The following is a 12727-nucleotide window of genomic DNA, read 5'->3' as shown; positions in this document are numbered from 1 at the left end:
ATTAAGAATGTATTTAGAGATCTCAAATGTAAGTCTCTAGCATTACTAGGTTTACTCATTTTGTTCACACACAAAACCGAATTCCTTGCATAATATGAAATTCTAATTTGCTAGATATTTTGCCAATGCCTTGGTTTTTCTAGTAAAGCTATATACATAAATAGATTTTTTTATGGGTTATGGTGGGCTCGGTGTTGTTTGATTTAGTGGGCCACATCCCGAATTCATCTTAGTGATTTAAATTGTTTATTTTGTGAAATTTGTTGAGCAAATCATCATTGCAAAAAATTAGATTAATTAGACGGTAACTTCATAATTGGATCACATTTATCATACAAAAATGGACATCAAATATGATTTTACAAATAAAATGTCTATTGTTAAATTAATTTGATTAGACAACAGTAAAGACATGCTCAAGTCACATTTATCACATGAAGATGAGCATTAAGTATGATTTTAAAAATACAATTACTATTGTTTGAAAAACAAATGTGATCCAATCCAAACCTAATTTTTTGCTTGGGCAATCTCTACTCAACCGATCCTACAAGAGAACACTTTGGATCGCCGAGGTGGGCCCAAGAAGGGCCTCCCAACGCCGACAACACGTCTCTAGTTTGGTTCATCAATTGGAGTGAAGTTATTCCCTTCTATCATTAGACTTAGACATAAAAATAACACCCATATTTAGGGTCCGTTTGGGAAGAACAAAGTGAGTTTTTTTCCAAATCAAATTTTTTAGCCCATGCCAAAATAGTCAAAAAAGTCAAAAAGTCAAAAAGCCAACTCACTTCCCAAACGGAGGCTAAATATAGGTGAAACTTACTAATTTGTGTCTAGTGATAAAAAAAATTAGATAAGAATTATTATTTTATTTTATTTTATTATTATTACTTTAGTTTTTAATTGCCTTGGTAGGAACTATTTCTATATTTCAAATTTAAAATTAGAAAAAATGGCTTGTAAGTCGAGATTGAGAAACATATTGTGCATGGCAAATAAATATGTTAGTTGGTTTCAGCTTGAATTTCTAGATGGCTTTTCACCAAATCAGACCAAAATGACAATAACACATAAATTTCTTTATTTTCACTTTGTAATGTTTTTTTTTTTTTTTTTTTTAAATTATGTTATGCAAAATTATTATATAAAAATATCAATTTTTATTTTCAATATTTTGCAAAAATTTGATCAACAAACATTTTATGTATGTGAAGTTACAAACTGAACAGAATTATTATAAAAGAAATTAAATATAAAAAATTTTCAAATTTTAACTATCTAAATCAAAAACAACATGATCTAAAAAATGTAGCTGTCAATCTCTTACTTAAAAAATTTTACAATGGAAAGCTAAAAATGAAAACAAGTTGTAGCGTTGCACCACTTGATGATGATAACTTTATTGGCATAGTTGTCTTTTCTCTTTAAGCTAATTTGTTTTTAAATAAATATTAAAAAAATAATAATAATAATTTAATCATTTTTATTATTTGGATGGAAAATAATTAAGTAAAATATTTTTTAACAAAAATATTTTATTATCACAACTTGAATCATCCTTTTGTATTTAAAATTTAATAATTATTTTTTGTCCAAAAATTGATTTTGACGTTTTGATGAGTGAACATGGTCAGTCAACCACCGCATGCATGGACTAAAGCCAGGTGTGATGTGATTCGAGGATGAATCGGTTAGACATGGAAATACTGGACTGATTTATAATTTTGTTCAAGTTTTTTGCTATAATGGTGAAGAAAACATGATAGAGGTAATAAACTAACTAAGAATGAAGGGATAAGTTTTCTCTAAATTAGTTATGCAAGATCAAAAAAAATTATTTACTTATTTAATTTACTCCAATATCCCAAAATTGGTAAAAATATAGCAATATGAAAATGATTTTATTAATTTTAATGGAAAGAAACAAAATATTCATATATATAAAAATAAATAAAAAAATCAAATATTAAATTTTCGGCAAAACTAGATAGTAGAAGAGGCAATGTAGCAACGATTCAATAATATCACAAGATTTATAGTCAATGTTCATACGAAACTTGAGCGCACTGTCATCATATAAAATGCATGACTATCAAGAAAAATCTCATGATCAAATCAGATTAGATAATGCAAATCGATCGGCTCCAATGGCCTCCAGATTAGGACTTCCTTTCCGAGTGAGAGTATGATGGGTGCACTCCATCCAGATGTATGGATGCATCTAGACAGTTGTTCGGTGTTTGGGTTGACAACATAGGAGTTTCAGCTGTCATAACCCAAATTTATTCCTAAAAGTTTGGTTCATAACCGGTCAATAATCATACGATTACCAACGCCCTCATATAGAAAACAAAAGGTTTTAATAATGGGTCCTTAAGCGGAAGCAAATATTATAAATAACGTCCATTGAGCAGTGCTTAAATGATCGTGATCAGGATAAGCTCCAACATAGATTTCCAAACATCACTTATATGCATAGGAGTCAACAATATTAAGTTTACATGTTCATAAACCCATTTAACAAAACCAAACAAAAGACTCAACATAAAACATAATACCAAAAAGACAAAAGCTATCTTGGAGGCTTGACCTAATAGGTCCTCATAAGCGATTTCCTAAGGCTGACTTTAAGGTAGAACTCCATGCTGATCACTTACATTCATATACAATAAGGGGTGAGCGAAACTCAACGATCATGTTTGATTCCACAAGACTAATAGTGAGGTATTAATTATCCAATCAAATTAGTGTGGTATTCACAATCCCACCTCTACCCCATTACTAATAATTCTACAAATTTGTTGGATTAATTATCCATTGGATTGATAATCCTAAAACAAAATGTCAAAACAAACATGGGATAATTGGGCCCGCGGATTAATAATCCCAATCCTATGCTCTAATCCTTCCAATCAAACATGCCAAACGAGTAATAACAATGTAAAGGAATAATAATTGAGTTGAAGCCATAGAAAGCATTTAACGTAAAACGATAATTTTTCTTGGAAATTAAACGAACAATGGCTTTCTTCATATTTGAATTTGTCAATCGGTCTCAGGTCCAATTATATAAAACGACCTCGGGCCCATCACATTATAGAATGGCCTCGGGCCCAATATATTGCAGAACGACCTCGAGCCCACATATAACAGAATGGTCTTGGGCCCACATATAACAGAATGGCCTCAAACCCACATATAACATTCATTATTATTCATTCTATACCATTAGTATTAGCATTCCATAGCATTCTTAAAGCATTAATCGAAACTCATTTATATCACAATACAATTTCTGAAATACGTATACATGTATAACATTCATATTGTTTCAAATAATAATTAAGAACATATCTTTACAAATTTATTACTCACAATGATTTAGGCCATGCCATGATCCCTCGTGCAGGTGACCTACACAAAATAGCACACATACAAATTCAATAAACAATTCGTACACTTCTCTTTTTATTCAATCACTTTATTTCTCAATAGGTTTCTAATTCTCTTTTAATTCTCCAAAGGGTCTAAATAAGTTCAAAAACATGTTCAGAAGGTCGATAAGTCAATGGAAATTGATAGAATTTTTCCTTGTTTCCGCATGTGCGGAAGCTCCCCATCGCACATGCGGAAGATGCCAGACATGTGGGCTGCATGTGCAATTAAAATAGTGTGTCACGCTCTGCTTTGCCCTATATTCCGCATGTGCAGGGCTCACAGCCACACGTGCGGTTCTGGGTTCAGTTGAGCAGTTTGAAGTTTGATCTAATTTTTCAAGCTTCCAAACTCATTTTCAAGCCTCAATTCACAAAAAAGTACTTCAAAAAACATGATATACCCAAATAATTACAGTGTAATTCAAGCTCAATTGAATTAAAACTTGCTTTAATTTCTATAATCAAACCTCCAATTCCATGAATTCATGATGTCCTTTATTTTCTTTCCAATTCAAATGGACACACATCTTACATGTACACTTTTGAGTTCAAAACATGCAATTTCTACGAATTAAGGCTCAAATTCTCACAATCAAACTCAAGTCAAGTCAATTCAAAGGAATTGACCCTCAAATCAAGTAAATCCAAATAATCAAAGTTCAATTTCATGATTATAGCTCCCTTAAACTTTCAACTCGAAACCCTAACACCCTGAGGTGTTTAATCTTCGTTTTCTTCCTTGAATTCAAGCAATTGAAGTGTTATTCCAAGAGTTCAAGTTGAATTCTACATACCTTAAGCTTAATTTCTTGAAATCTCCTTCAATTCCTCCACTTGCCCTATGTTTTCCTTTCCTCCAAGCTTGAACTCTCTTTCTTTGACTTCTCTTTCCTTTCTTTTCTCTCTTCTTTCCTTTCCAGCACAATGTTGAGTCTAGCTCCTTGTAGACTTAAGTTCAACATCTATATATATATATATATATATATATATCTACATATCTTAATTAAATCAAATTAATTCATTCTGAATCAAAATTTTACCAAACTTCTCATAAGGCTTTAAAAATTACATTGATCGCAAATATTTACTCAATTTTGATTTCTGGTACCTCTAAGGCTTTTAATTTTTAGTTCAAAATTGTAGTTTCAATAGGTTTTTTACGAACAACAGATATAAATTCAAATTCAGATAAATCACTCAATTACACATGCAATTTTACATCAAACACATAATCACATGTATAATTAAAGAATTAAAGTATGATACGGGTTAGGGTTATCATGTCAGCAGTGGGACTTGAATGTGGAGATGGCAGTGGGTTTTGTTCAGCTGAGGGAGGGACACTTGATCGTCCATTGGTGTGTCCGGTTTCGACCAAGGTAGCTTCGGCCATGGGTGTTTCTTCGGTCATAGTAGATACGAACGGCGGAGGGAGGAGGCGTGGGAGACGAGTTAGTGGATGAAAAGGCTTTGGAAATGAATAAAATATCAAGAGTACATGCTTTGAGTGTGGCTGTTTTTGATGCTATGGTTCAATGGGTGAAAAAGCTACGGAAAAGAATAGAAAAATCAAGATCGCATGCTTTTGGGTTTAGGTGCTTTGCTTTGGGTTGTGTGGAAAAGAAGAGTGCAATTGCAGTATGGGTGCTTTTGTCGGAATCCGGATCCTCGGTGTCCCTTTCCTGCCGCACAACCCTGTAGCCCCCCAAAACGACGTCGTTTTTGGGGGTTTTTTTGTTTTTTTTTTTGTTTTTTTTTTCTTTGCTTTTTCTTCTTTCTCTTCCGTCTGTGTTTGGTCTTCTGCAGAACAGAAACCAGAGGGGAAGGGAGGGGAGGGAAGGGAGAGAGAAAGGGAGAAGAGAGAGAGAGTGACAGAAATGGAAGCCGAGAAGCTCCTCCCCTCACGGCGGCATCAGCAGCAGCAGAGCGGTGGCTTCTCATCGCCGAGAAGCTCCTCGCCGGCCGTCACCCTCCTCATCGCCGAGAAGCTCCTCGCCGGCCGTGACCCGAGCTAGAGAATCCGAGCGAGACTGGAAGCCGCCGACCAAATCCTCGCCGTCGCCGACACTCTGAACCCTTCTTCTTTTCCCCTCTTCTTCTCCCTTCCTCTCTCTCTTCTTCCCCTCCCCTCCCCTCCGGTTTCTGTTCTGCAGAAGACCAAACACAGACGGAAGAGAAAGAGAAAAAGAAAAGAAAAAAAAAACAAAAAACCCCCAAAACAACGTCGTTTTGGGGGCTACAGGGTTATGCGGCAGGAAAGGGGCACCGAGGATCCGGATTCCTTTTGTCGAGTTCAGATCTTTTGTCGTGGTGCCTTACGGTCCTTCCTGCGGTGGTCACCAAAACGGCGTTGTTTTAGTCAGATTTCCCTCCTCCTCTTTTCCTTTCCTCATCCTTTCCCTTTCCCTCTTATTTGTTGAACCTAACCCGTCAAAAGAAAGAGAGGCTAACAGAGAGAGGTGAGGGCAAAACGACAGAGGTTGAGGGTGCAATGGCAGCGAGGAGGTGAGGCGACTGCGAATACGATTGCAATGGATCATCAACCTCCTTCTCATTTTTCTTTCCTTTGTGTATTTAAACTATTTGATTTCTGAAATTCAAGTATGATTCTGTCATTTTTTCCCAAGCCTTATGTAACATATGAAGAGAAGAACCCAGATTTCATTGAATTCTTGGGGAAGAACCAGATCTGATGTAGAGAAAAAGTAGAGAAACAAAGTAGTATTGAATATTTTGAATGAATCTCTCTCATTGGTAGTTAAAAAAAATTTGGAAAAAAATTTCAAATTTGAAGAGATGGGTAGTGTTAGCTTTGTTGCTTATTGATGGAGATGAACAAGCCAAAGGAGAAATCAAAGAGGGACTGTAATATTGTTTTAAGATAATGAACACAGTGATGGACATTGGGTTTGGGACCAAACTTCCCCCGCCCTAAAAAAAAAAAAAATTCCAGAAGCTAGGAGAGAATAAGGAAGGAATCGAGAAGAAGGAACAAAGAAGAAGAAGAAATATAAGAGGGCATAGTTTCAGAGAATATTGTTCATATCCATAAAATTTTCATCTTTGTTTTCATACCCATAAAAACCCTCAAATGGAAAATTGAAAAAACAGGTGTTTTAATCCAAATTGGCCAAGTTTCAGAGAAATATAGAAGGGCAAGGAGATCGCAAAATGGGTAGATAAAGAGACGCGTAGTAGAAAGAAAAGAGAGGATATTGTCAGAGCTGTGTTGTTTCGCTTCCCATGGTGATCGAAGTCGCTGGAGGTAGTGTTGGTGGAAGTCGGGGCGACAAGGGAGAGGAAAGGGAAGATAATGAGTGGCAGATGCCAGAAATGAAGGTCGCCGAAGGAAGAATGGGGTTGGAGGTGACTCTGTTCCTTTCTTCCTTCCTTCTCAGCTTTTAGGTTTTCTTTCTTTCTCTCTTCTTTTTTCGTCCTTTTGTGCGTGCGTGTGTGTGTGTGTTTGGTCCCCAGACGACGTTGTTTTGGAGCACTACAGAGAAGCACGACAGAGGATCTGAACTCGGGTTTTGTGGGTTAATTTGTTGGGATTCATGTATGTATTTTATTTGTTGAGTTAACTCCTTCATTTTATTTTATTTTTTTGTTGTTTTTTTTGTTCGTCTTCTATTTTTGTTTTTTTAAAAAAAAAAAATAAAATTGTGAAGTCGAGGGGTTGATTGTATGAATGTGAGTAGTAGTAGTAAGGGTGTTTTTTACTTTCTGAATCTCTCGATGCATGTCATCTTCCCGTACTTTTAATTTCATATTGTTAATGGAATTTTTCTTTGCTGATTAAAAAAAAAAAAAAAGGTTGTAAGTATCCTAAAAACAAGGGTAAATTATACTGACATCTTCTGAGGTTTCTGTGTAATATAAATTCTCCCCTCACATTTGAAAAATTATATTTTCCTCTCTGAGATTTATAATCTCATTACAAATTGCCCCCTGAATTGTTGATGCCATGCCCTAAAATTTTTTATATGACCATGTTGCCATTTTTCCTACAATTTCTTTTTCCTATCATCATGACTACATTCTACAACTTTTCATCATTAAATTCTACATAAACATATTCTTATTGAGTGATGATATACAAATATAAATTTTATGTAAAATTTTCAAACACAATAATATAGTTTGATGGTAACCTTTTATTTTAAAACCAAACATCCAAAAACATGATTTATATTTACAACAATATCACTATCACAATATTTTTATGATATTTTTTGCATATATTTTTATATACAAAGAGAATTTTTCATTTTTATTTTCATCGTCATTTTTCTTTTTTGTCTATTCACCCACATTTATTGCAGTATTATCAAATATCGTCATTCATATTTATTATAGTATTATTGAATTTTTTTATTTTTGTATTTAGTGAATTGAAAAATATATATATATATATATATATATATATATATATATATATATATATTATGTTTCTTAAGTATATCTAGATTTGGTATATCTAAAAAATTTGAAAAAAAAAATTGTTTAAAATATTAAAAAATTCAATAAAAATAAAAAAATACGAAAAATAACAAAATTTAATTTTTTGTATGAGTTAAATCAAAGAAGACAATTGTTATTTCTCTTGAAATAATATAAACAAAATATTAATATTATTTTATTATTTTATATGTATAAAGGTTAAGGGATAAATATATCATTTTTATTTGACAAAAAAGTATATGTAATTTTTTAAATGTGAAAGGAGAAATTGTATTGAATAAAAATTTTCAGTGTAATTTATCCAAACAAGAAAAATGGATACATTGACCGAAAATAAAGTCTGTTATAGTTTTAGTACTTTGAATTCATATCAAATGGGAATCTTTTCAGCACATGCCCCTTATAGGGAATGTCATATGTAGCATGTTATGTATTTTTTAAGTATCTATTATGTATTTTTTTTTAGTCAAATATTATGTAATTTTAGGATAGAGTTATAATAATTTGTGGAATTATAAATAAAGTTACACAATTTTTTTGTAATAACGTTATGCATTTTTTATTTTTACATTACAAATTATCGTAATTATACTAAAAAGTTAAGTGACATTTGCCACAAAAATATATAACATAAACAACATATATATGTGTGTGTAACAAAACACATGTGGTATACAACCTTAACAAGGGATTTCCATTACAGAAGGCAAGGAAGCATCATTCCATGAATTTACAGTAAGTTTTCTAACACAATTTAGGTATGGGTTTGACTCAGGCTGGGGATCCAACTTGAAATAGCATTTGGATTTGGTAAGTCCATTATAAGTCTAATCTCTCTAATTCAAGTTATTCATTTTTTAATAGAGTAATGCTAGAGACCCTAAAAGATTTATCAAAATTTCTACCAAATGTCTTACATGGATATGAAACCGGCATGAGACCCACACCCACACTTATGTAAGACATTTGATAGAAATTTTAATAAATCTTTTGACATCTCTAATATTTTCCTTTTAAATATTCGTTGAGAAGAATATTCATATAAAAAATTAAGATGATTGAACTTTAGTAACTATATGTTTGAATTATATTTATCTCAAAAAATGGATGCCATTTGAATTACATTTATCTCGAATTGAATCTCTAATATGAGAGAAGTCAAAACCCTTTACGTATTCCATTTTTCATTATAAGGTTTCGTTTAGGATGTGAGTTGACTTTTAGATTTTTGATTTTTTAGCTTGGAGTTAAAAAGTCTCGTTTGAGATAGACTTTTTAACTTTTTTAATTTTTGTAAAAAAAAAATGAAATAATTATAATTTAAATATGACATTTTTTAATCTGAAACTAGAAAACTTATTTTATCTTTTTATAACTATTTTAATCTCATCCCAACTTCCCAAACGAGTGATAAATTTCAATCCAAGTTGCTTTGGCTTTCTTTTTAACTTTTGGTGCCCCAACAATACCTCTCTTTCAATTTCTATTATGATTATGTTGATTATATTGTCAGGTGTTTGGGGTTTCTTTTTTTTTTTTTTTTTTTTTTTTTTTGGGTGGCTTTTTTGTTGGGTATTTATGTTCTTTAATGAACCCCCTTTTTTTTTTAATTTCAAAAAATGTTAGGTTTTTTTGGTGTTACTCAACTAGACAGATAAAAAAAGTAAATAAAAAATTTGAAAAAAAAAAGTTCCAAAAAAAAAAATACAAAACAATTATTTTTTGTAAAAATTTTACTTTTTTAAAAACAATCAAATTTTTTTTTTTTTTTTTTTTTTTTTTTTTACTTTTCAAATTCATCTACATAAAACAAACCACAAAAATAAAAAGTTTTGACATAGAAAATTCACTAAAAATAAATTTTTTAAAATTACGACTTATTTAGATGTTCTCAAACACCAAAAACTTCATTTCCTTTTCAACTGACCTCCCCACAATTTGATGAAATCTACCACCAAAAAATTAAAAATAAAATTTTAAAAATCCCAAGATGAGAGGGAGACCAAAATAATAAAAATAAAAAATTAGTTAATTACACTTAACAACATTGCCCTTGCATTAAAATTTTATTTTCATTCCTATACTTCCAATTATGATAGTCAACCCTCACATTTTAGGTCAAGCAGTGTGAATCTCACCATTCCATCCATTTAGCCTTAAATAAATTAACAAAAATGGATTTTTTGGTAGTGTCATTGTGTGAGTGATTTTCCGATCACACCGCCTAACTCAGTATTCAGCTGGAGAGAACTGGCAGAATAGATGACACCTAACTGACCTGCAACAGAAAGAGAAGATTCTGGCGGTGGTTCGTCCACCCGGGGGCACTCCGACGATCAAGTCAGTATATCTCTCAAAGATAATCAATAGTGTTAAACTTACTATTCAGAATATAAATTGCGTACCTTAGACCCATGGGGGTGCCTCTCTTTTATAATTAACTCAATCCTTGTCCCACTAAAAACCTAGCTTCAATGAACTCTTGCTCAGTGCTTATCCTGGACTCTTCAAAAGATAAAGATAAACTCCCTAAAAGCTTTATTCTTATCCATGCTAAAGTTCTTCATCATTCTAGGACTCTTGTCCCTTATCCGCTTATCTCGGATTCCGATATCTTCGGAGATTACCTCGGCCTTGCCGAGGTAACCTCGGCGTCATAACCTGGACACGTGGCACCTCGGCTGACACGTCGGCGTCACCTTGGCCACATGTTTAGGACTCAGAAAATATATCCCCACAACTGCCACCTAGGTTCTATTACCTCGGCATTCTGAGATGATGGAACCTATATCAGTACTTCCTGCTAGTACATCGGTTTAAGCCGAGCTCTTTACTATAAGCCAACATGTCTTCTTAACGACCAAGATTTTCAAGAACTTTTTCACGCGCATGAGCTGTCCTGCATAACAACTCAACCATTTCTAACCACGTACTTTCCTCTTACTGGATCGTGCTTGTGACACGCTTCTAAATCGTCTCGCCTATGTGTGCGCCGTCTGATGCTCATGTTGTTTTAGGCGCATTAATTCCGTCTGCCGCCGTTTCAAGTTTTAACAAAAACTTTTTCACTCTCTTCGTCGTTTCACTATTTGTTCAATCCTGTAGCTCTTTCTCTCTCTAGCTCTCTTCCTCTGATCCGCCATTACTCAAGCTTTCTAAGATCTGTGACTTTGCTTCTTTTACCACATCCGGCGTGATTTTCACCGATCTTCTGTCTCTGCAACTGTCGTCAAACTTCGGCAAATCCCATTTCGGCTTCCCTCTTTTTGGTAAGCCACTAATCCTCCTGGTTCTTTTATTTCTTGTTGCTTTTCAAGAAATTATGTTTCATCATTAGTCGCCATTGTTGTTTTACTCGAACATTTGATTTATGAATCATGCATCTGAATGTGTTTATTTCACGATTTTGCCCTTGCTTATGTCTTGAAAGCACACACTACTCACAATTTTTCTACAATTTTGCAATTATTCTTGACCTTGTACCCTTTCACACACTCTGTCACAGTGTTCCTTGTAGTTCACCCTTGTTCTTGATTCTGAAACACGTTTTTGTTTTCTGTTTTCTGTGTCTTTTCCAGATTTTTGCCTCCAACCTTGCTTCCATAGAGTTAGGTTTTGGGATTTGCTTGTAGAACCCACAAGTTTTTAGAAAAAACTGAAACGAACTCCTTTTAGATCCATACAAACCCTTACCACAGTACATTTTTAGGTTTTTAGCCGAGGTCATTTAAACCCTTTTAAAACACCTTTATTCTAAAATCCTGTTCCTCTTAGCTTAGGCCGATATCATGGGTATGTGGAAACATAGGGTAGACACCCCGACAAAATTAGAATACTTTAGGCGAGAGTTTTCCATTCCTGCCGACGTCCATCTGAGGTTAGCTGGGGATGATGACTCTATCATGCCCGATGTAAACCTCATGCCTTTCCCAGTAATAGCGTTTATTGAGTGTGGACTTAGATTTCCACTTGACCATTTCTTTCGTGAAATCCTTCATTTCTATAGGTTGAACCCAATGCAACTTGCTATCAATTCCTACCAAATTATTAATGGTACCATAGCCTTAGCCAAACAAGAGAATGCTAGGATTACTCTTGCCGACTTCCGGTTCTGTTATACCATGTGTCGCTTGAAATCAGAAAAAGGCCACATCTATTACCTCAAGCCGAGGTCTACGGAATACAAAATTGTTGCCAACCTCCTAGACTCCGACAAGGGAGCGGGGGACGATTACTTCATCGTTTCGGGTAACTGGGAATTTCAGCCAAACGATGACCTCCATCTTTATTTCCTAAGTCGAACAGTTTTCGGGGGAGGAGCTGGTAAGGGCCACCTTTCACAAGTTTTCTTGTTTTCTTGCATAAAGTTTTTAACATTCTTGCTCTAATATCTATGTTTTTTTCTTTTTTTGCAGTTCTTCCTCAGCCACCAAAGGGCTTTCGTCAGTCTTTCTTCCCCAGCAAAGACTTGAAGAAACTACCGAATTTTCCAGTCCACAAGTGGAAGGCCCCTCTGCTTTTCAACTTCATCCCAACGTATAAATCGGCTCTTCCCGACGTCCCAAAGAAGAAGAAGAAAAACCTTTCTCCACCTTCTGCCACAACTCCAGGAGTTGCATCCACATCTCGGACTGATCAGGGATCAACCTCTGATCCAGCCGAGCAGCCGTCAACCTCGGCTCCATATCTGATCCCGATATCCCAACGATAACGCCGGCGACGAACCATTTTTCCTGCTGAGATGGGCCGTCAAAGAGCAGTTGCAAAAGATCTCCTGGCCAGTATCCCCTCTAATGTCGATGCTCAGCCAACGAAAACCCAGC

The 12727-nt window shown here is 34.3% G+C and overlaps 1 long non-coding RNA gene across 1 annotated transcript; it reads right to left on the bottom strand.

Moving 5' to 3' along the window:
• Window positions 1–3240: 3240 nt before the first annotated feature.
• LOC114258364 (uncharacterized) lies at window positions 3241–5076 on the bottom strand. The gene is made up of 2 exons (XR_003627941.2): window positions 4238–5076; window positions 3241–3420 (listed from the first exon to the last, which is right to left on the bottom strand). It is a non-coding gene; the product is annotated as an uncharacterized LOC114258364 (long non-coding RNA).
• Between the last annotated feature and the right edge of the window lie 7651 nt (window positions 5077–12727).

This window comes from Camellia sinensis, chromosome 5 (assembly GCF_055761805.1).
Source record: "Camellia sinensis isolate YWXY chromosome 5, ASM5576180v1, whole genome shotgun sequence".
NCBI classification, from domain to species: domain Eukaryota; kingdom Viridiplantae; phylum Streptophyta; class Magnoliopsida; order Ericales; family Theaceae; genus Camellia; species Camellia sinensis.
Note: the sequence above shows the minus strand (reverse complement) of the source record. Positions and strands in the feature narration are given on the sequence as shown.